Genomic DNA, 26,603 nt, shown 5'->3' on the forward strand with positions numbered 1-26,603 from the left:
TAAAGAAAATTTATTTTTTAAAATGCTCATAACAAAATAAAAAAAGAACAGAACAATAAATTAAATATGCACCTAAAAGGATTTGAAAAAATTTCAATCCCAAATTAAGAACCAAATTGGCAATCCTGAAAAACAAAGTTGAGATTAATAAGATGGAAAGAAAAAAAAATCTATTGAACTAATGAAGTTCAGAATCTTGCCTAAGTTCACACAACTATCATGGTCCAGGCTCAGATTATTTCTGGCTCCAAATCCATTTTTTGCCCATGTTGTAGAACATAAATTCTAATCAGTTTATTGTCCTCAATTATCACTAATTCTAATCTAACTATCTTGTTTCCATTATTACATAGAGATAGACCAACTTCCAGGATGCTCTTGATACCTTTCTTGGTATAGTCTGGGGTCTGATCAAAATTTAGACTTCGTCAAATCCCTCTCTGTCCCTTTCCCGGCACCTCCAAAATTCTTCTCTAGCTCCTTCCCTTACTCCCTAGAACCTGAGCTTGCCTAATCTTATATGATTACTTAGTCATCTGTGATTGAGCCCATAAGTTATTTCACATAATAAACTGCAAACTTCTGTGACTTGACAAATGTTTCACATGAATGTTTCATGAATCAAACCATTACATTCTCCCACTTAATAACGTGATATTTTCTTAATTTCATACTAATTCACCACTAACCCAATTGCAGTTAAAAGTCAGTGCAAATAACCTTCTATACCTAACCAAAGTACTTTTTCTTTTCTTTCTTTTTTTTTTTTTTTTTTGGAATTATAAATTTTTATTGACAGAACATATGCATGGGTAATTTTTTACAGCATTATCCCTTGCACTCACTTCTGTTCCGACTTTTCCCTTCCTTCCCTTCACCCCCTACCCTAGATGGCAGGCAGTCTGATACATGTTAAATATGTTATAGCATATCCTAAATGCAGTGTATGTGTTCAAAACCGTACAGTTCTCTTGCTGCACAAGAAGAATTGGATTCAGAAGGTAAAAATAACCTGGGAATAAAAACAAAAATGCAAGTAGTCCACATTCATTTCCCTGTGTTCCTTCTCTGGGTATGGCTGATTCTGTCCATCACTGGATCAATTGGAACTGAATTAGATTTTTTTCTTTGTCAAAGATAACCACTTCCATCAGAATACATTCTCATACAGTATTGTTGAAGTGTATAATGATCTCTTGGCTCTGCTCATTTCACTCAACATCAGTTCATGTAAGTCTCTCCAAGCCTCTCTGTATTCATCCTGCTGGTCATTTCTTACAGAAGAATAATATTCCATAACATTAATATACCACAATTTACCCAACCATTCTCCAATTGATGAGCATCCATTCATTTTCGAGTTTTTAGCCACCACAAAAAGGACTGCCACAAACATTTTGGCACATACAGGTCCCTTTCCCTTCTTTAGAATCTCTTTGGGATATAAGCCCAGTAGTAACACTGCTGGATCAAAGTGGTATTCACAGTTTGATTACTTTTTGGGCATAATTCCAGATTGCTCTCTAGAATAATTGGATTTGTTCACAACTCCACCAACAATGCATCAGTGTCCCAGTTTTTCCACATCCCTTCCAACATTCATCATTATTTTTTCCTGTCATCTTAGCCAATTTTACAGGTATGTAATGGTATCTCAGAATTGTCTTAATTTGCATTTCTCTGATCAATAGTGATTTGGAACATCCTTTCATATGAGTAGAAATAGTTTCAATTTCATCATCTAAAAATTGTCTATTCATTTCCTTTGACCATTTATCAATTGGAGAATGGCTTGATTTCTTATAAGTTTGAGTCAATTCTCTATATTTTTTTGGAAATGAGACCTTTATCAGAATCTTTAACTGTAAAAATGTTTTCCCAGTTAATTGCTTCCCTTTTAATCTTGTTTGCATTAGTGCTGTTTGTACAAAAGCTTTTTAATTTGATATAATCAAATTTTTAAATTTTAAATTTTAAATTCAATAATCATCTCTAGTTCTTCTTTGGTCACAAATTCCTTCCTCCTCCACAAGTCTGAGAGGTAAACTATCCTATGTTCCTCTAATTTATTTATAATTTCGTTCTTTATGCCTAAATCATGGACCCATTTTGATCTCATCTTGGTGTACGGTGTTAAGTGTGGGTCCATGCCTAGTTTCTACCCTACTAATTTCCAGTTTTTCCAGTAGTTTTTTGTCAAATAGTGAATTCTTATCCCAAAAGTTAGGATCTTTGGGTTTGTCAAACATTAGATTGCTATAGTTATTGACTATTTTGTTCTGTGAACCTAACCTATTCCACTGATCAACTAATCTATTTCTTAGCCAATACCAAATGGTGATCGCTGCTTTATAATAGAGTTTTAGATCAGGTATAGCTAGGTGACCTTCATTTGATTTTTTTTTCATTAGTTTCCTTGAAATTCTTGACCTTTTGTTCTTCCGTATGAATTTCGTTATTTTTCTAGGTCATTAAAATAATTTCTTGGGAGTCTGATTGGTATAGCATTAAATAAATAGATTAGTCTAGATAGTATTGTCATCTTTATTATAGTTGCTTAGCCTATCCAAGAGCACTTAATATTTTTCCAATTATTTAAATCTGACTTTATTTATGTGGAAAGTGTTTTGTAATTTTGCTCATATAATTCCTGACTTTCCTTTGGTAGATAGATTCCCAAATATTTTATGCTATCGACAATTATGCTGAATGGAATTCCTCTTTGTATCTCTTGCTATTGTTTTTTGTTGTTGATGTATAAAAAGCTGAGGATTTATGTGGATTTATTTTGTATCCTGCAACTTTGCTTAAGTTGTGAATTATTTCTAATAGCTTTTTAGTAGAATCTCCGGGGTTCTCTAAGTATACCATCATATCATCTGCAAAGAGTGATAATTTGGTTTCCTCATTACCTACTCTAATTCTTTTAATCTCTTTCTTAACTCTTATTGCTGAAGCTAGCGTTTCTAATACAATATTGAATAATAATCATGATAGTGGGCAACCTTGTTTCACTCCTGATCTTACTGGGAATGGTTCCAGTCTATCCCCATTACATATGATGCATACTGACAGTTTTAAATAGATGCTCCTGACTATTTTAAGGAAAAGTCCATTTATTCCTATACTCTCAAGTGTTCTTATTAGGAATGGATGTTGGATTTTGTCAAATGCTTTTTCTGCATCTATTGAGATAATCATATGGTTTTTGTTAATTTGGTTATTGATATAGTCAATTATGATAATAGTTTCCCAAATATTGAGCCAGCCCTGCATTCTTGGTATAAATCTTACTTCGTCATAGTGCATTATCCTGGGGATGATTTTCTATAATCTTTTTGCTAATATTTTATTTACAATTTTAGCATCAATATTCATTAGGGAGATTGGTCTATAATTTTCTTTCTCTGTTTTCAACCTACCTGGTTTAGGTATTGATACCATGTCTGTGTCATAAAAGAAATTTGGTAGGACTCCTTCAATCCCTATTTTTTCAATAGTTTCTATAGCATTGGAATTAATTGTTCTTTAAATGTTTAGTAGAATTCACATGTAAATCCATCTGGTACTGGGGATTTTTTCTTAGGGAGCTGATTAATAACTTTTTCTATTTCTTTTTCTAAGATGGGACTGTTTAATCAATTTACTTCTTCCTCTGTTAATCTAGGCAAGCTATATTTTTGAAGGTATTCTTCCATTTCGTTTAAGTTGTCGAATTTATTGGCATAAAGTTGGGCAAAGTAACTCCTAATTATTGCTCTAATTTCCTCTTCGTTAGTGGCAAGTTCTCCCTTTTCACTTTTATGACTAACAATTTGATTTTCCTCTTTCCTTTTTTAAATCAGATTTACTAAGGGTTTATCTATTTTGTTGGCTTTTTTATAGAACCAACTCTTAGTTTTATTAATTAATTCAATAGTTTTATTTTTACTTTCAATTTTATTAATCTTTCCTTTTATTTTTAGAATTTCAAGTTTAGTGTTTGACTGGGGGTTTTTAATTTGTTCCTTTAATAGCATTTTTAGTTGCTAGCCCAATTCATTGACTTTCTCTTTCTCTATTTTATGCAAGTAGGATTTAGAGATAGAAAATAACCCCTTATTACCACTTTGGCTGCATCCCACACATTTTGGTATGACATTATTGTCATTTTCTTTGGTGAAGTTGTTAATTATGCCTATGATTTACTGTTTCACCCAATCATTCTCTAGTATGAGATTATTTAGTTTCCAATTACTTTTTGGTCTATTTTCCACTGGCTTTTTATTGAATGTAATTTTCATTGCATTGTGATCTAAAAAGGATGCATTTACTATTTCTGCCTTTCTGCATTTGAATTTGAAGTTTTTATGTCCTAATATATGGTCAATTTTTGTATAGGTTCCATGAACTGCTGAGAAGAAAGTGTACTCCTTTCTGTCTCCATTTAGTTTTCTGCAAAGATCTATCACATCTAGATTTTCTAGTACTCTATTTACTCTTTGACTTTTTTCTTATTTATTTTGTGGTTTAATTCATCTAATTCTGAGAGTGCAAGGTTGAGATTGCCCACTATTATAGTTTTGCTGTCTATTTCTTCTTGCAACTCTTTTAATTTCTCTTTTAAGAATTTAGATGCTACACAATTTGGTGCATATATGTTTAATATTGATATTGCTTCATTATCTATGCTACCTTTTAGTAAGATATAGTGCCCTTCCTTATCTCTTTTAATTAGATCAATTTTTGCTTTTGCTTGATCTGAGATAAGGATGGCTACTCCTGTTTTTTTTTTTTTTTTTTTTTTTTTTTTTTTTACTTCACCTGAAGCATAGTAGATTCTGCTCCAGCCTTTTACCTTTACTCTGTATATATCTCCCTGTTTCAAGTATGTTTCTTGTAGGATTCTGGCTTTTAATCCAATCTGCTATCCACTTCCTCTTTATGGGGGAGTTTACCCCATTTACATTTATAGTTAAAATGACTAATTCTGTATTACTTGCCATTTTGTTAACTCCTGTGTATGCTTTTCTCCTTTCCTTCCCCTTTACCCCTCTCCCCAGTATTAACCTTGTGAGTATCACTTGCTTCTCACAGCCCTCCCTTCTTAGGATCCTCCCCACAATGTAGAGTTTTTCCCCCTTTCTTACTCCTTTTCCTCACAATTTCTGTATTCCCTTCTGCTTAGCTTACTTTTTCCCTTTTCATTTTTTCCCTCCCACTTTTCAATAAGGTGGGAGAAGTTTCTCTGTAAATTGAATATGTCTAATATTTTTCTCTTTAAGCCAATTCTGATGAGAGTAAGATACACACTATGTCCATTCCCCTTCCTTCTTCCTCTCAGATATAATAGGTTTTCTTTGCCTCTTCGTGAAATGTAGTACCCCCACTTTATCCTTTTTCTGGTGCAATTTCCTTTCCATCTCTAGTTTCTAGAATAAATTATACATGTGTTCTATATGTATCTTTACAGCGGAAATATAGTTCCCAAGATTTCTTTTTACCTTTTTAGGTTTCTCTTGAGTCCTATATTTGGAAATCAACCTTTTTGTTTGTTCCGGTTTTTTCATCAGAAATAGATGAAATTCACCTATTTCATTGAATGTCCATCTTCCCTTTCCCTGGAAAAAAAATGCTCATTTTGGCTAGGTAATATCTATTTTACCCTCTCTTTCTATAACATCTGGGAAGTTCTTTTTGGTAATTTCCTGGAAAATAGTGTGCAGGCTCTTTTTTTATCATATTTTTCCAAGAAGTCCAATAATTCTCAGATTATCTCTCCTAGATCTATTTTCCAGGTCTATTGTTTTCCCAAGAAGGTATTTGACATTTTTTTTCGATTGTTTCATTTTTTTTTTTTTTTTTTTTTGATTTTGCTTAACTGATTCTTGGTGTTTCCTCAAGTCATTCAATTTCATTTGTTCAATTCTGATTTTTAATGAATTATTTTCTTCACTGACTTTTTTATATCTTTTTCTAATTGTCCAATTGAGTTTTTAAGTGAGTTGTTTTGTTCTATGGAATTTTTTTCCATTTTGCCAATTTTATTTTTTTAGAGAGCTATTTTCTTTTTCCAATTCACTAATTCTGTTTTCCTTGGAATTGTTTACCTTTTCCAGCTCACTAATTCTGTTTTTCAAAGTTTTGATTTCTTTATCTACTCTATTTTTAAATGAGTGACATGACTTATCCAGACTCTCTTGCCAAGCTTCCCTTTCCTTTCCCCATTTTTCTTCTAGCTCTCTTGTAAGAACCTTTTTAATTTCTTCTATGAGAGTCTTGTGTGTTGAGGACCAGATCATATGCCCCTTTGGGGATTCATCTGGAGACAATCTGTTTTTAGTCTCCTCAGGATTTAAAGTCTGCTCTCTATCCATATAGAAGCTATCTATTGTTAGAGTGCGCTTTAATTTTTTGCTCATTTTGTCAAAGAAGAATCAAAGGAAACAAACTAACAAAAAAAACAAATGCAGTCTGCTTTTTTTTTTTGGGGGGGGGTGGATGGTATTACCAAGCTTCCTCTACAGACTGCAGGGGGCAGCAGTGAGGCACTAGCAGGACAGCAATGGCTGTGCTGCATCTGCACTCCGAGAACATGCTGAGACACTCTAGGTGCTGGGTGGGTGTGGCCAGGTCCTGAGAGCCCCTAGCTTTTTGGGTTTATAGCCTTTACTCCCTGTGTTTATAGCTTCTCTGCTGATCTACTGGCTTGCTACTAGGGCAAAGTAGTCACACTGTGATAAAGTTCTCCCCGCAGAAATGGCTGAGATCACACCCCTCCCCCCTCAGGTCTGCTCAGTGTGAGCCACCTTCCATGCTCTTGTTGCCTGCCTTCAGTCTGTTTCTGATCTAACCATCCCTGCCCATGGGCAAAACCAGATCTTTTCTGGTGAATTTTGAGGATATCTTCTGTTGGTAATTATTTGTGGGTTTTTTCAGTCAAGAATTAATTCCGAGGCCTTGTTATGATATAAAGTATTCTGAGAGCAATAAGGAGCTTAGATAGATGTGTGTGTCCTCTCCGTCATGTTGGCCTGAAGTTCCCCTTGGACTTTCATAAATAAAGGTGACAGGCAATTTTCTAGGTTTTGAGTCCACTCTGCACTCAACAAAAAAAAATTTTTTTTTCTTTTGGTCTACATTTCCATTTAAAATTACTTAGTTGATTTACTGATACTTCCTAAATAACCCATATGAAAAGTACAAAATCCAATTGTTTGAGATACATCAGAATAGATAGATTATTTCTCTTATTGGTACAATCAGAATATAGGAATTATTAGCAGCACTGTAACACTATGGCAACCTCTCCCCAACCATAAATTTTCATATTCTCATTCTCTCCCCACCCCACCCCTCCATATACATACATACATATATATATACATACATACATACACACACACACATACACATATATAAAACATATATTTCTTTTTTCCTTTTTCTTTTATCTTCCCCTACAACCTCCCTACACTTGGTAACACCTAATATTTTCCAAATTTCTAGTCATACTTCCTGTAAACAAGATCTTGGGACTATATTGAAGTATTTTCTTGAGATTATCAAATACAATTCAGGTAGAATTAGAAACTTACCTCTCAGAAGAGAATTTTTGTACTGGGTAACTATCTTTTACATTAGAATTACCACAAATGACTAATTACAGATTTTTTAAAAAGTGAACATTTTGAGTTAAGGAATAAAGTTGATTTCATATCCCCAAAAGACAAAACCCTTTTATATTTCCAGAAGGGAGTTGTGAAATGAGAATGGATATGTGACAGGGAATTACCACTATTATCAAAGATTTTTTTCAAAATAGACTTGAAGTGGATAGCTATGCTGTGGTTTTATTGCTACTTCGAGAGTCTGCATTCTGTTTTGTGTTCTTTCCCTTCATTTGGATATGGTTGCTAGGGTTTGGGAGCAAATAATTTTTATTATGTTGAATTTGGGACTGAACATAATTATCTTATAATTTGGGCTCATAGTGCCCTTTTCAACAGTTATATTGTGAGCTTTTTGAGGAAAACTTAGCCCACATGCTGCAAGCTGTTCCTTCTTTGGGTGCCCTTTAAGTGGTGATGTCTGAAATCATAGCCAAATGTACTTATTCCCTTTTCTTACACACTTACATCCTTTGTATGTCAAGGGCTTCAAGATCTAGATTTTTGGGGAAGCAGGATCTGTGAGGGGAAGTAAAAGCATCCTCAGTTTTGCTAAATAAAATTATTATCTCTACCTGGAAATGAATTGTACTTCAAGTAGGATGTGTCTGCAAGGCAATAATATATAACCATACAAAACTAAGTGTTATGTGATTTGTGAGAGTTTAGGAAAGGGTTAGAGATTTAGAAGCACTTGGTGGTATAATGGAAAGAGCACTGGACCTGGAATCAAGAAGATTTAAGTTCAAATGCCACCTCAGATACTTCCTAATTATGTAACCCTCGACAAGTCACGTAACTTCTGATTGTCTGACAAAATGGAGCCACTGGAGAAGAAAATAGCAAACCGCTCTAGTATTTTTGCCCCCCTCCCAAAAAACCACCTCAAAATGGGATAAAAGGATCAAGCATGAATGAACAGCAAGAAAGGAAAAGTTCGATTTTGTTCCCATAGTAGTCATGAAGGTAATATTGTAGGGTCATCAATATCAGCAACATCAGCATCAGCATCACCACAAATCTATTTCATATTCCACAACATTAGCTTTCCTGAAAAGCTGAAGATAAAACAGATTTGTATATATTGACTCATTTTCCTCTTTGATATGTATGGTAATCTTATAGGCTTTTGTCTTCCTTTCTTTGCTGTTTTTCATTTATAGCTTCTAAATTTTTGTATTGCTATTTCATTTTCCAGTAAAGTTTTAATTTAATGACCCATGACCAGTAGGTTAAATGGTATTTATCAAAGTCATCCTATGTGCCACATACACTGGGGACACAAATAAAGACAAAAATATCAACTCCAATAAACAAGGAACTCACAATCTAAATGAATTTTTGAAGAATAATATGGTACCCTGGATAAAGGGCCAGACCTGTGTTCAAGTCCTATTGTTAATACACACTAGCTGTAAGATCATGGGCAAATAATTTAACTTCTCATTGTTCCAGGCAACTCTTTGAAATTATAAACTACGGGTGACTTGCTAATAAGCAAGTGAAATAAGTTTCTGCACTAGGATTTTTCTCACACTGATGGATGTAATCCTAAGTCCTGCACAATAAAACTAAGCAAACCCTTAATCATACCTCATTTTGCAAAAGAAATCCTTTTTCACCTTTTTCAAAAAATTCTGAACTTAAACCAAACAAAATGACTATTTCAATATATTTTGTAGACTAGAAAAGAATTATACATGAAAGTGTAAATATCCATTACAAACCACTTTTAATTATAGCTTTTTATTTTTTCAAATATATGCAAAGATAGTTTTCAACATTCATCTTTGCAAAACCTGTGTCCAATTTTTTCTCCCTCCTGTTCCCCCTGCCCCACTTTCCCTAGATATCAAACAATCCAATATAGGTTAAACAAGAAACCATTTACTTTTAAAGTATATAAAAAATAAATGCCACTTTCAAATCTGTCCTCTTTTTCTCTGATTCTTTCTTATGACAACTGCACTAGCACCCCAGACACCCCAGAATCAGCTGGAGTCAGGATAAGCAAAAGTCCTTAGTCTTTATTCTTGGTCTTTAGACATAAAATTGAACAGGATGGAAGCAAAATCTCTGCGACCATGTTCTCCCTCTTCTATAGCCCAAACGTGACTCTGGCTCATTTTACTCCACCCCCTAGTCCCTCCTACAATCTTCTGTATACACTAATCATTGAGCCAGCATAGGATAGTGGGAAGGACCATTTTCCAAACATATGCCCATCGAGTATTGTCCAATCAGTAATTAGCCCTAAGTGCTACAACCTTAAGAGTTTCAGCCCTCTACACTTTCTGACATTCCTTCTGTTTTTGGGGTAGGGGAAGTGTATACTAGTGGGAGAAAAATTATTTCTACTTCACTTTCCAAAGTGTACTGGGGAGGCAGTACCAAAACAAAGAAAGAAAACCCTGTTAACAAGGATGTATATATAAGTGTATGTTTGTGTGTGCATACACACACACACACACATATACACATATTGGCCATATCCAAAAATACAAGTCTCATTCTTTTCATTCTGAATCCATCACTACCCTGTGAATGAATAGGCTACTTCTTCAAAGTTCCTCTGGAGGAGCTATGACATCATTTATTGATTGGCGTTTTTAAGTCTTTCCAAGTTTCTTTTCTTTTCTTTCTTTCTTTCCTTCTTTTTTTTTTTTTTTTTACAATATTGCTGTTATTATATAAATTGTTCTCCTGATTCACTCATATGATTCTGCATCAGTTCATACAATTCTTCCCAGAATTCTCTGAAATGGAGCCCTTATTACATCACAGTAATATTCCATTACATTCACATACTACAATTTCTTCAATCATTTCCCCAAATGATGCATATCTCCTTTGTTTCCAATTCTTTTCTATAAAAATAGAGCTGAGTCAGAATCAAGATGATGGGAGTGGGTAGCAGTAGTTTGGTGAGCTTTTCCCACGAGTATCTCCAAAAAGATCTAGAAAATGTACCAGATCAAATTCTGATAAGGAAATTCAGATATAATCAAAATGAGTTCTTTGTCTAACTTAGGATAGGGAGATGGGAAGATCTGTGGACACTGGGGAATGGTTGGTCCAGGAGCAGTACAAGAAGAGGTCCCAGGGGGTATCCTAGATCCACACCAGATACTGCAATGCCAAATGGACATGATTCAGATGCTAGACACAGATCAAACTATCACTTCCAGCATCTAGACCAAATTGCAGAAGAATAACCAGGACAGACACCTCAGACCAAAGAAGGGCCTACAATTCTATCTCTTTGAACCAACAGAGATTTTTAGCTGGCTGATAGGAGTGAAGTTTAACATCAGTCTACTCTTGCCCAGACCCAAATCTGGGTTGGAAAATTGCAGAACTTCCTCCAGGATATTAGCAATTATATTTTGCCCTGTGTCAGATGACTTTGGGAACACTTACAATTTGCAAGTCTCCAGCATTTTGTGAAAATTTGGACACACAATACTACCAAGAAAGCAGCAATATGACAACCCATATCTTACCCTCCAAAATATCACAGAGCCCAGTTTTAACATTAACTTCCAAAATCAGGATGTTGGCTGGGAAAATAAGCAAACAAAAAAAGTGTCATGATGAGGCATTATGGTAGTAGCGATACGCAAAGCACAAAGAAGAGCATAACTCTAAAACATCTATAAACAATGCTTTAGAGAAAAACACAACTTGGATATAAACACAATTAGATTTCCTGAAAAAAAATAAAGCAAAAGCTTTTTAAAGAAATTTTTTTAAAATAACTTTTTATTGACAGAACCCATGCCAAGGTAATTTTTTACAGCATTATTCCTTGCACTCACTTCTGTTCCAATTTTTCCCCTCCTTCCTTCCATCCCTTCCCCCAGATGGCAAGCAGTCCTTTACATGTTAAATGGGTTACAGTATATCCTAGATATAATATATGTATGCAGAACTGAACAGTTCTCTTGTTGCACAGGGAAAATTGGATTCAGAAGGTATAAATAACCTGGGAAGAAAAACCAAAATGCAAGCAGTTTATATTCATTTCCCAGTGTTCTTTCTTTGGGTGTAGCTGCTTCTGTCCATCCTTGATCAATTGAAACTGAATTAGCTCTCTTTATCGAAGAGATCCACTTCCATTAGAATACATCCTCAAACAGTATCGTTGTTGAGGTATATAATGATCTCCTGGTTCTGCTCATTTCACTCAGCATAAGTTCATATAAGTCTTTCCAAGTCCTTCTGTATTCATCCTGCTGGTCATTCCTTACAGAACAATAATATTCCATAACATTCATATACCACAATTTACTCAACCATTCTCCAATTGATGGACATCCATTCATTTTTCAGCTTCTAGCTACTACAAACAGGGTTGCCACAAACATTTTGGCACATATTGATCCTTTTCCCTTCTTTAGTATCTCTTTGGGGTATAAGCCCAGTAGAAACACTGCTAGATCAAAGGGTATGCACAGTTTTTTGAGCATAGTTCCAAATTGCTCTCCAGAATGGCTGGATATGTTCACAATTCCACCAACAATGTATCAGTGTCCCTGTTTTCCCACATCCCCTCCAACATTCCTCATTGTCTTTCCCTGTCATTCTAGCCAATCTGACAGGTGTGTAGTGTTATCTCAGAGTTGTCTTAATTTGCATTTCTTTGATTAATAATGATTTGGAGCATATTTTCATATGGCTATAAATGGTTTTAATTTCTTTGAGAATTGTCTGGTCATATCCTTTGACCATTTATCAATTGGAAAATGGCTTGATTTCTTATAAATTAGAGTCAGTTCTCTATATATTTTGGAAATGAGACCTTTATCAGAACCTTTGACTGTAAAAATGTTTTCCCAGTTTATTGTTTCCCTTCTAATCTTGTCTGCATTTGTTTTGTTTGTACAAAAACTTTTCAATTTGATATAATCAAAATTTTCTATTTTGTGGTCAATAGTGATCTCTAGTTCTTCTTTGGTCATAAATTCCTTCCTCTTCCACAGGTCTGATAGGTAAACTATCTTATGCTCTTCCAATTTATTTATAATCTCATTCTTTATGCCTAGGTCATGAACCCATTTTGATCTTATCTTGGTGTATGATGTTAAGTGTGGGTCAATGCCTAGTTTCTGCCATAATAATTTCCAATTTTCCCAGCAATTTTTGTCAAATACTGCATTCTTATCCCAAAAACTGGGGTCTTTGGGTTTGTCAAACACTAGATTATTAAAGTTACTGGCTGTTTTGTCCTTTGAACCTAACCTATTCCATTGGTCAATTAGTCTATTTCTTAGGCAATACCAGATGGTTTTAGTAACTGCTGCTTTATAATATAATTTTAGATCTGGTACAGCTAGGCTACCTTCATTTTTTTTTTTTTTCATTAATTCCCTTGAAATTCTTGACCTTTTGTTTTTCCACATGAACTTTGTTGTTATTTTTTCTAATTCATCAAAATAGTTTTTTTGGGAGTCTGATTGGTATAGCGCTAAATAAATAGATTAGTTTAGGTAGTATGGTCATTTTTATTATATTTGCTTGCCCAATCCAAGAGCATTTAATATTTTTCCAGTTGGTTAGATCAGACTTAATTTGTGTGGAAAGTGTTTTGTAGTTTTGCTCAAAGTTTCTGATTTTCCCTTGGCAGATAGCTTCCTAAATATTTTATACAATCAGTAGTTACTTTAAATGGAATTTCTCTTTGTAACTCTAATTGTTGGGTTTTGTTAGTGATATATAAGAATGCTGATGACTTATGTGGGTTTATTTTGTATCCTGCAACTTTGCTAAAGGTGTTAAAGAAATTTTCAAAACTTAAATAACTATAATAAGTACACTTGGAGAAAAAGTAGAAAAGAAATGAGAGCTGTAGAAAAATAAATCATTGGAAAAGGAAATAACAGCTTGGCACAAAAGGTTCAAAATTTGACTCCAATAACAAACTCTCTGAAAGTGGACCCAAATTAATAGCTCCACAAAATAAGAAATATTAAAGTGAAAAACCTGAAAAATTGAAAAAAAAAACTATTGTATTTCATAACAAAAAAAAGTGTCATGGAAAACAGATGGAGAAGAAAGAACCTGACCATCATGAACTATTTGAACACCATGACCAAAAAAAGAGCCTAGATATCATATTTCAAGAATTCTTAAAAGTACCCAAATATCTTTGTACAAGAGGTCAAAGCATAAATAGGAAGAATATACTGTTCACCTTCCAAAACTCTCAGAAACATCATAGCTAAAATCCAGAGCTTATAGGTCAAAGAAAATATACTGTGAGTAGCTAAGAGTGCTGAAGAGCCATAGTCAGAATCATACAATTTAGTAGCCACTTCTATAAAGGAATGGAGAACTTGAAATATAATATTCCAAAAAGCAAAAGATATGGGCTTACAGCCAAGATACCTTATCCTTCAAAATTGAGTATAATACTACAGAAGAAAAAAATGAATCTTTAATGAAATAATGGACTTCTAATTATTTCTTATGAAAAGATCTAAATAGAAAATTTAAAGTTCAAAAATAGAATTTAAGAGAAACATAAAAAAGGTTAAACATGAATGAATAATGATAAAGATCCAAACAAAGATAAATAACTTAACATTTAAATGTGGAGAGTTAATACATGTGTCTCCTTTGAACCTTATCATCATTGGAGTTCATAGGAATTCAATTAGACAAGATTCCTCTTGGAATCATTCTGTTATGTCTTGATAAGAAAAAAATAAAAAGAGAGGAAAGAAATATATTGATGGAAAAGGGAAAGAAGGGTTAGGGAAAATTCTCATAATCAGATTGCTCAAGCAGATTGCTCAACAAACAAAGTGGAGGGGGTTGATGAGTTGCTGATACATAAACATGATTCTTATCTGAACTGATCAAAAGAAGGAAGAATACACACACAGAGAAGTTGGTTGATTATTATCCTTCATTCTCAAAGATGATCAAAATGATATCACTATATTAAAGTCAAGTTAGAGTGTGTCTGGCTATGGTTGATCAGATCACTATGAGTTTGGAATGCTCTACCACAGTTGGAGCACAAATAGTCCATACGAACATATGGACAAATATTCCATAGAACATTTTCAAACTTTGTGCATCTAGCATTTCTTTTGAGTTAATTTAATTCTGCTTTGCTCATCAAACACAGCACTTTTTCTGATGAGGGCACACCATATTGGGTGGTCCCATGTCAGTTGTTGTGCAATCAATTCTTAAGTTCTTAAGAGAGACTTTTTCTGACCATCATGTAAAAGCTTTCCCTGTGTGAGTTTTCTATGAAATAGTCTTTTTGGCAAGTGTACATTTGAGATTCTAACAATGTGGCCAGCCCAACAGGGTTGCACTCTGCCATGGAGTTTGAATGTTTGGGAGTTTAGTTCAAGGAAGGATCTCAATGTAAAGTGTGTTCAGAGAAACCTAGTATCTCTGATGTGAGGACTGCTCAGCCCTTTTCTGGGCTGCTTTTCACCTTTGGTGCCCACCTGATCCACTTAACCCACCTAATTCTCATCTGTGGTACCAAAAAAGCTGTAACATGCACAGAGGTCCCACCATTCCAGGCTAAACCACACACAGAATTAGGTACTGAAATGCATTTCACTCAATAGAAAAATAGGAGGGAAAGGGAAGAAGAGAAGGTAGAGTAAGGGCAGAATAAATCCTAAGCAAAACAAATTCTAAGGATATACAAACATATTTATAGCCCTTTTAAAAGTGGGAAATAAGAGTCTGAGGGGGAATCCACAAACTAGAGATTGCATGAACAAGTTTTATTATATAAATGCTATAGAATATTATTGTGCTGATCTTTTATCAACATAACAACCAATGAAGATTCCAGAGGAGTAAAGATGAAACTTGCTACCTACCTCATGATAAAGAGGGGAAAGGACTCAGTATGCAGATTGAAACAATTTTTTTAAATATTGACAATGTGGAGATTGACTAACTATGTTTGTAATGGGAGATTTCTCAATGAGGAAGAGAGGAAAGGATTTAAGATGGGAGAATAAGAAAATGAATCTTGGCTAATTAAAACTTAAAAAAAATTGTAAAGGAAAAACCATGAAGTCAGGTATTAGGAAACTAAATAAACCTTTCTTCACAGAAAAAAAAAGAAAAAGTTCATGCTTTTAGGAAGGAGTCAGGTCTCAGTGAAAGCAAGAACAAAGCAGTGAGAAAGGAAAAGGTTTAATATGAAAACAAGTTTGTTACCTAGGGAGCTACATTCCAGAAAGTGGAGTAGAAGGGGTGGAGAGATCTTGAGTATTATGGGAAGTGGAACAAGATAAAAAAATTGTTTTATAATAAAGAAGCTGCTACAGGTATTTTTGTATCTATGGGTCCCTTTCCCCTTCTTCTTTGATCTCTTGAAGGTATAGGTCTAGTAGTATTGCTGAGTGAAAATATGTGAGATGTTGATTTATGCATAATTTCCGCCAGACTTCTTTCCAGTTTTCCCAGAAATTTTTGTCACATAGTGAGTCCTTATATCATTAGCTGGTGTCCTTGAATAATATAGCAAACACTAAAGTACTAGGTTTGTTTGCTTGGGGATGTTGGGTACCTAATTTATTACACTAATGAACCTCTATTTTTAAACTAATGCCAAATTTCTTCAATGATTACTGCTTTGTAGTATTTGTTGTTTTCTCTTGTGGAATCACAAGACCCTTTCCCTTCCTTCTTTCCTCCTCTCCTCTAATCTTGAGGTTTTGGGGTTTCTTGCTCCTCCAGATGAATTTCATTATTTGTTTAATTCTATAAAGTACTTTTTTGGCATTGGCATGGCAATAATTTAGGTGATATTCTCAGTTTTATTATAATGGCTCAGTCTTTCCATGAGTAATTAAAATCTCCAGTATACTGGGTTACATTTCTATAAAGTGTTTAGTGTTGTTTTCATGTGATTCTTGTATGACTTGGTAGATAGTTTCCCAAACACTCAATAAACTCCAGAAGCTTCCTGTTGCCTCTGCGATCAAACACAAAATACTTTGCTTGACATTCAAAGGCCTTCATAATTTAACCCCCCCTACTTTTCCAGTCTTCTTACACCATACTCCTTGACGTACTCTTTGGTTCAGGATCACTGGTCTTTTGGCTGTTCTAAGAACAAGACGTTCCATCTCTAGGCTTCTAGCATTATATTATGACTGTTCTTCATGCCTTCTCCACTCTGATATTTGAACTTCCTGGCTTCCTTTAAGTCCTACCTAAAATCCCATCTGATACAGGAAACCTTACCTAACTCTTAAATATAATGCATTCTCTCTGTTGATCACATCCCATTTTTTTGTATATATCTTGTTTGTATATATTTGTTTATTGTCTTCCCCAATAAATTGGAAGCTTCTTGAGGGGAAGGACTGTATTTTTGCCTCTTTTTGTATTTTCAGCACTTAGCATAGTACCTGGTACATAGTAGGTACATAATAATTGTTTATTGATTGATTGGTTTAATAGTTATTTGGAATGGAATTTCTCTTTCTATCTCTTCCTACTGAATTTTATTTGAAACATACAGAAATTCTGATAATTTATGTCTTTATTTAGGTGGTGCAGTAGATAGAGTACTGGACCTGAAAATAGGAAGACTGATATTCCTGAGCTAAAATTGGATCTCAAACACTTATTAACTGTGTGATCCTAGGCAACTAATTTAAATTTGATTGCCTCAGTTTCCTCATCTGCAAAATGAGCTAGAGAAGGAAATAGCAAATCACTCCAATATCTTTGCCAAGAAAACCCCAAATGTGTTCATGATCATGAAAAGTTGGTCATGATTGAAATGACTGAAGAATAGCAAAAATAACTTTGCTGAAGTTATTACTTAATTTGATTTGACTCTCCAGAGTTATTTCTTCCATTTCTTTTTTTGTCTCATTTTGAGAAGATTTTCTAGTATTATATCAAATCATAATAGTGATAATGGATATCCTTGTCTTACCTCTGAGCTTATTGGATACTCTTCCAAATAATTTCCATCACATAAAATGCCAACTCTTTTGGTTCTAGATTGATAATATTTAACCAGATTAAGAAAAGATCCGCTTATTCCTAAATTTTTAGCATAGATGATAGAAATGGTATTGTTTCATAATTTTTTTTTCATTTACTGATATAATTATGTGATTTTTAGTGTTCTTTTAAATTAATACTTTGTTATGTTCATAATATATCTAATATTGAACCAGCCCTGAGTTCCTGGTAGGAATCCAATTTGGTCATAATATATAATTGATATATTTCTGTGGCTCCTTTACTGGCAGTTGGTGTCATAGAGGATAAAGTACTGGGCTTGGAGTCAGGAAAACCTGAGTTCAAATCAAATCTCAAACATTTACTATTTGTATAACTCTGGCAATTCTGTCCACCTCAATTTTCTCTAAACAAAGGGGGGTCATAACAGCATTAACTTTGATGAGTTATTGTGAGGATCTAATGAGATAATATTTACAAAAAACACTTAACACAGTACTTGGCATATAGTAGCCACTATATAATTTATTTCTTTTTCCCCAACTTTGATAATACTTTATTTATACATTTTACATTGATAGTCATCAAGAATATTAGTAGAAATTTTTCTTTCTTGATTTTATCATCCTCTAGTTTACCTATCAAGACCATATTTGTTCCATAGAAATAATTTGATAGATTATCTCCTTTTCCTGCTCTGTGGCAGTTTATGAAAACTTGATAGAAATTGCTTGCAAATCTATCTATAATTCTAAGCATCTTTTTGCTTTGGGAGTTCATTTATAGCTTGTCTGATTTCTTCTTCTGAAATTGGGTTAAGTTCTCTCTTTCTTGTTCTATTAATCTAGGCATTTTAAAATTTCATAAACATGTAATCATTTAAATAGTTAATGGTTCATCTATATTATTGCTTTAAAAATCAGCATTATGTATTCATATTGTTGTTTTAAATTTAACGATCTCTTTGATATTAACAATTTCTAATTTGATATTTAAGTTAAAAAAAACCTCTCCCATTAGACTGTTTTGGCTGCTCCCAAAAATTTTATCATGTGATCTTATTGCTCTTACTATTTTTGATGAAATTTAGCATCATTTATATAATTTATTCTTTGCCCATCCAATTATTTAGAATTGTTATTTTATCTCCTAATAATTTTTATCTTCAATTGTCCTTAATTGGATACAACTTTCACTTCATTTGTGGTCAGTAAAAAATCTTTTTAGTAATTTTGCTTTTCTTCATTTACTTGTAAAGTTTTTATGCATTACAATATTGTCACTTTTTGTAAAGGTGTTTTGTAAAGGTATTCTTTAGTGTTCTATTTAGATGTTTTATTTGTATACTGGGTATTATGCAAAGATCCAGCAAAGACCTCAGGGGTGGCTCAATCTAGAATGTAGAAAACTTTCAGATCAATGAAAGCAACCAATCAAAGATGTTCTCCAATAGTATTTTGTTTCTCTAAATATATGTAAAGATAATTTTCAACATTCTTTTAAGCAAGATTTTGCATTCTAAATTTTTTTCTCCCTTCTTCCTCTACCCCTCTGCCCTAAAACAACAAGCAATCTGGTGTAGGTTATAAATATACAATCCTTTTAAGCATAAGATTACTGTTCTCCTATCCTAACCTTTGCAGATTCTTGACCCTGATTTCAGTCTCTCTGGGGCTTATTCCTCTTGGAATTTAAATAGATAGCTGCTAGCCATACTTTGTACTCTCTTTCAGCTGGATGGAAAATTCTATAGGTTGAGAGAAACACAAATTCAGGTTCACCCATGATCTGTGCTCCTTGCTCTGATTATTCATTTGTTGGCCATATAATCCATTAAGCCCCTCCAGGTCACAAAGGGATAGTCAGGCTTACTCTAGTGTACACTCCTGTAACACAGCAAGAAATCACTTATCCTAGACCTGATCTGAGCTGGAAGTCTTCAATACTTTGCATTAGGGTCAAAGTGATAGTTGGAACTGTTGCATGCTCTATTTCTCTTTGCAAAGCTTCGAGACCTATCCAAATTCATATACTGTAAGATACTCTATAAGGCCTTCTTGGATGGCCCTTTTCCCCAGTATCTGCAAGTCTCTGGTTATCTTCCTCTCATTGAGACTTCTTGGCTTTCAGTCTAGTACTCTCCCTCAGTCTTCACTGGAGTTGTTATAAGAGAGAGCTGAGTATATTGCTTCCTCCTATCTCAACATTTTTGTTAGAATTCTTTTGTGAAACAAGAATCCTTTGTCTCTGTCTTTTGGTTTTTCTGAACACCTGTAAGAAAGGCATATTATTCCAAATGTACTGAGTCACTGCAATTTGCTTTATATTAGAGTTTTCCAGATATAATATTTTCTCTAAAGCTAAAACTTTTTTAGAAGCTTAGGAACAGGCTGAAGGTATTATTTTCTCTCCATAAGCTTCCTTTACTTAAAAACATTTTGGAATTGCTGGAGCAGGCATTTCTGGGTTGTTGCTGTTGCAGTTTTTTAAAGCCAAACACTTCTAAAACATTCCTATTCCTTTTCAATGGGAAGAGTATTCTAGGAATAAACATTTCCATTTGCTCTTAAAGTAGTTCAAAGGATTTCTCTATGAATAATATGTTTGCAGTTATAATACTCTTGGGAATAACTCTGCACTTTTGCAGTACTCCATGGGCCATCGTAGACCTGGCCTACAGTCATATTTGACTTGTCCAAGTGTCAGTAGCAAAGCCAAGGGTTAGGTTCCAGCATTCTTAATTCCCTATTGCTAAGCCAGAATCATTTCAGGCATAAGATTAAATCCAGGAATCCTGATTCCCATTGGCCTCTCCTAGAATCCTTATGAAGTCAGCCTTTGTGTCTTTAGGGAGAGTATTTTAATATCAATTCATGGTCAAGTCTAAGGGTATTAGTTCAGGGGTTCCCCTTTGTCCTTTGCTATAGTGTGGTTCACTCATTTATAGTAAGCACTTAGAATTCAATAAAATTAGCTCATCCTTATCTGCACACAAAATCCATTATAAAATATAGAGAGCAAATAATTAAGATTTTTAAAAAGTAGGAAAGTCCCAAGGGTAAACAATGATAGTAAAGCACAGAAAGGGGAAGAAATAGAGATAGGATAAATTCACCAAGTCCCATGTGTAAGCAAATTCTGTCCAGGCAGTTGACTTTTCAAGTTGGATAATGAGCCAAACAAACCTCCAATTCTTCTCATGATTATATTCCATTTAGGAAAGCAGCGTTCTTCAATTATAATCAACCTGCCACTGACCTGTCATTTGTACATCACCCCATCCCAGCCCCATGGTTTCAAAGTTTCTGGGTAGGAGTGGTTTCTTTCTCCCATGATCCTTCATTTTTTTCCTACTATCTGGAAAAAAAAATACTTGCATTATCAGCCCCATTGCCGAGTAGGACTACACTTTGTGACTATTATGAGATAGTGTATTTTAAAGTTCCTTCTGATGTCCAAAGTATATTAAAGGGTACTTTAATGGCTTTAAGCTACCTATAGGTCATTTAGACCATTCATTAATTCCTAATAATTTAACTACCTAACTATTGTTTTAAGATAACAATCTACTCTAAGGTGAGGTAAAGCTTAGGGATTTTAATCTATAAAATATAGTATTATGAAAATTATTTCATAAAATATAGTATTATGAAAAATAAAGTTAGTAAACTAACATCTAATGGCTCGATAGAGCACTGGACTTGAAGTCAGGATTTCAAATCTGGTCTCAGACATCCATTAGTTATATGATCTTGAGCAATCACTTAGCCTCAGTTTCCCCAACTGTAAAATGGGAATCATAATAGTATTTATTTCACATTTGTTTTTAATAATATTTTTCCCACATATATGTAAAGATAGTTTTCAACATTCGTTTTTGTAAAACTTTGTGTTAAAAGTCTTTTTCCCTCCTTCCCTTCCTTCCTCCCTTCTCAAAAAAGCAAGAAATCTGATATAGGTTAAATATGTGCAATCCTTTGAAATATTTCCACATTTGTCATGTTGTGCAAGAAAAATCAGACAGGGGGAAAAACATAAGAAAGAAAGAAACAAACAAAAAGGTGAAAATTCTATGCTTCAACTCACATTTATTCTTCACATCAGCCTCTGCATCTCTGGATGCAGATGGCATTTTCCATCCTAACTCTATTGCAATTGTCTTGAATCACTGCATTGTTTAGAAGAGCCAAGTCCACCACAGTTGATTATCACATAATCTTGTTGTTACTATGTACAATGTTCTTCACTAGCTTCACTCAGGATCAGTTTTATGTAAGTCTTTCCAGGCTTTTCTGAAATGAGCCTGCTTATTATTTCTTATAGAACAACATATACCACAATTTATGCAGCCATTCCCCAACTGATAGTTCCTTGCCACTACAAAAAGAACTGCTACAAACACTTTTGCACACGTGGGTCCTTTTTTCCTTTTTTATTATCTCTTTGGGATACAGACTATTGGCTCTAAGGGTATGCACAGTTTGATAGCACTTTGAGTATTGTTCCAAATTGCTCTCCAGAATGGTGGGATAATTTCAAAACACCACCAACAATGCATTAGTGTTCCAGTTTTTCCATACCCCCTCCCATATTTATCATTATCTTTTCCTGTAATCTTAGCCAAACTGAGAGGTGTGAGATCTACTTCACAAAGTACAGTGCCTGGAACACAGTAGGTGCCATGTAAATCACTTATTCCTTTCCCCCCTTCCCTTTCAGTTGGCAAAATTGATTTCAGAAATCAGTTCTTTGCCCATCTTCTTAATGTAGCAAGCATAGGATGTATGGACTCAATTTCCTGATTCTGTTAGTTTATATTCCCAATTCCTGTTACAATACTCTGCCCAATGGTTTTACACATATAAGAGTCCTACAATGCAATAAACATTTATTAATCACCTACATACTGGACACTGTGCTAAACACTGAGGATACAATTAACAAAAAGAAAGTCCCTGTTCTCAAGGGGTTTATCATCTAATGACCTTCCATTTTACATAATGTAATATCACCCCTCCAGTACAACCCACAAAAGAAGGAAGGAAAGATGGGGGAAAGACAAAAGTGTACTTACCCTAGGGGCAACTTGTTCCTTGGAGTTGAAATAAGGTCAATCAGTCCAAGCAGAGTGGAATGTTAATGTCAAATTGGAACCCTACAATGTCAAACCTGGTACTTCACACCTCTCATCTAGGTGTATAGATCTGTAAATAGAATAGGTATCTACTTTTTATCCAGATTTGACTTACTTATCCAACCTGTTTTCACAATTGCAGGCTTAAGTTCCCAAAGATAATTTACTATCTACCATGTTAATAGTTTAACTCTCTCAGGGTCCTAGGGATAGTTCCATTGAGAAGCATTAGATATCTCACTACTCTTGAGCCCCTATCCAATGTATTTGATAACTATACAACTATCTTCCTAAAGGCAATGAATTCATATTCACATGATATTTTTTACAAAAAGTCACACACAATATATTTTTTTCAAACAATTACATTACTTATTGTTGTTTTTGTTGTTGTTGTTTTAACCTAATGTTTTTTTTTAAATAACTTTTTATTGACAGAACTCATGCCAGGGTAATTTTTTACAACATTATCCCTTGCACTTACTTCTGTTCCAATTTTTCCCCTCCCTCCCTCTACCCTCTCCCCCAGATGGCAAGCAGTCCTTTACATGTTAAATAGGTTACAGTATATCCTAGATACAATATATGTGTGCAGAACCAAACAGTTCTCTTGTTGCACAGGGAGAGTTGGGTTCAGAAGATATAAATAACCCGGGAAGAAAAACAAAAATACAAGCAGTTTATATTCATTTCCCAGTGTTCTTTCTTTGGGTGTAGCTGCTTCTGTACATTCTTGATCAATTGAAACTGAATTAGCTCTCTTTATCAAAGAGATCCACTTCCATCAGAATACATCCTCATACAATATCGTTGTTGAGGTATATAATGTTCTCCTGGTTCTGCTCATTTCACTTAGCATCAGTTCATGTAAGTCTCGCCAGTCCTCTCTGTATTCATCCTGTTGGTCATTTCTTACAGAACAATAATATTCCATATATACTACAATTTACTCAACCATTCTCCAATTGATGGGCATCCATTCATTTTCCAGCTTCTAGCCACTACAAACAGGGCTGCCACAAATATTTTGACACATACAGGTCCCTTTCCCTTCTTTAGTATCTCTTTGGGGTATAAGCCCAGTAGAAACACTGCTGGATAAAGGGTATGCACAGTTTGATAACTTTTTGAGCATAGTTCCAAATTGCTCTCCAGAATGGCTGGATGTGTTCACAATTCCTCCAACAATGTATCAGTGTCCCTGTTTTCCCACATCCCCTCTAACATTCCACATTATCTTTCCCTGTCATTCTAGCCAATCTGACAGGACACACAATATATCTTAAAATTATTTACTTACCAATAAAGAAAATGAAAGAATACTACAGATACTAATAAAGGAAGTCACTAACAATAATAACATTTTTATATCTTAAACAAAATTATTTACTTACCAATAAGACAAATTAAAAAATAATATTATAGATATTAATATATTAAAGGAAATGCATAAACAATAAAATAGATCGCAACACACATATCAATCCAGATCACACACTTTTCCACCAAAGTACTTAACAACTACAATGAATATAGGAAACTGACAGGGATACATGTCTGGGGAAATCATCTTCTTTATTGAAACATAAAAGTTAACTCTTAATGCAAATAGCCATTTTCTTTAAGCTAGAGAACTACAGAGTATATCAAACTGATTATCTCATTATTTACTTCCTTGGATGCTGTACTGTTTAATCAGAACAGAGCCTATAGAAGCACAGCTCTCTTCACCAAGATACTGTTTTTTGTTTAGTCATATCTGACTCTTCTTGACTCCATGGACCATAGCATACCAGTCCCTTCTATTCTCCACTATCTCTCATAGTCTGTCTAGGTTCAAGTTGATTGTTTCCATGGTCATATGTATCGTGTCACCAAGAAACCAAAGTTGCAAAGCCCCTCTGTTTTTCCTTCTCAAATCAAAGGTGGCAGCAGAAGGTGACAATCCCTTATGAAAAACTTGCCTTTCTCCAATTCGAAGTAGTACTATAAAACAGTGGCTATCAAAAGAGCTCTTGGTCAATCAATTCACTTCTCTGCATCAATCAGAAAGCATCTAGCTGAACCTTTCTCTCAGCTGAATGATTATAACAATTATGGTTCAAGATGAGCATACTTTTCAGCCTAGCCTCCTCCCCAGTTCTTCTCCTTCAAGCTCCTCTATCTGTCTTGCTGCTCTCCATACTGATGCTGTTCATTCTTATTAGGTTCAATAGGTTTACTGACTCCGAGACTCACCTGTCATTTCAAAAATCACAACTCTCCAAAATTTCTCATTTTGAATTGATAGTTGTATTGTACACAGTAACAGCAAGATTATGTGATGATCAGCTATGATAGAGAATTCTTCTCAGCAATGTGGACATTTCCAATAGATTTGGTATGGAAAATGATACATCCAGAGGACGAACTATGGAGATTGAATGTGATTGAAGCATACTATTTTCATCTTTTTTTGTTTGATTTCTTTTTCTTTGTTGTGTTTTTTCCCTGTTGTTCTGATTTTTCTTTCACAACATGACAAACATGGAAATATGTTTTAAAATGATTATTCATGTATAACCTATATTAGATTGCTTGCTCTCTTGGTTCAGAGAAAGGTAAAGGAAGGAGGGAGAAAAAAATTTGAAACAAAAAAATTAAAACTGAAACTTGAATTGATAGTTCTTTTTATAACATACCTCAGTCTCCAAATGTTCATATGATTTCTCATTTGTAAAATTTTACTGCCTCTAGTCATAAATCATGTATATAAATTGAGATACCCATCATGTTTTAGTTCTAAAAATGTCCTTCATCTCTTTGATGCCCTTGAAATGATGCTTCTTTATACTCAAATTTCTTTATTTTTTAAAATTTTTTTAAAAAAGATTTTTCTCTGTCCCATTATAATATTAAACGGTTTCCTCATAAATAAGACATCTCTCTACCTTGTTGAAAAAGAGGTCCAAGTCCTCAGTTCTATGGAGAATGGATCATTTTCTTTCTAAATTGCTTAAATTCCCTTGAAAGTGGTTTCTTCATGTACATGTTTTAGTAGTTTATATTTTTCAAAAAGCTTTTTCTACACATATTAGATGTCAAAATTTTCATCTATAACAGCAACAAAATCTACTCCTTTAAACACACACAAAATTTTTTTCTGCATTTTTTCATAATGATCTGTTCCTTAAGAAAAAAACTTTAAGAAGATAGTATATTTTACCCTTCTATATAATTCCAGTAATTATAATGTAATTGAAATAGCAAAGTGGCACAACTTGAAGTCAAAAAGATCTGAATTCAGATCTGACCTTAGACATTTATTTGCTATGTGACCCCTGGGAAAACTGCTGTTTGCATTAGTTTCCTCAACTGTAAAATGGAAATGATAATAGTTTCTTTTTTTTAAATGGATAATTTTTATTAAACTAAATTTAAAAGGTTTTACAGAAACAAAACCAATGCATCTTTGAAAGCAAAAAAAAAAAAAAAAAACAACTGGAGGAAAATTTGTTTCAGCAAGTTTCTCTGATAAAAGCCTCATGTCTTTCTTTTTATTTTTTTGTTTATTTTTTATATTTTTTTAAATTTTTATTTAATAATTACTTTATATTGACAGAATCCATGCCAGGGTAATTTTTTTTTTTACAACATTATCCTTTGCACTCGTTTCTGTTCCAATTTTTTTCCCCTCCCTCCCTCCACCCCCTCCCCTAGATGGCAAGCAGCCCTTTATATGTTGGATATGTTGCAATATATCCTAGATACAATATATGATAATAGTTTCTATTTCACAAAGTTGTTGTAAAAACCAAATGAGATAAATTTATAAATACAGATTTTAACATCAGTGCCTGAAATGTCATAGG

The sequence above is a fragment of the Antechinus flavipes genome, chromosome 4 (genome assembly GCF_016432865.1).
Source record: "Antechinus flavipes isolate AdamAnt ecotype Samford, QLD, Australia chromosome 4, AdamAnt_v2, whole genome shotgun sequence".
NCBI classification, from domain to species: Eukaryota; Metazoa; Chordata; class Mammalia; order Dasyuromorphia; family Dasyuridae; genus Antechinus; species Antechinus flavipes.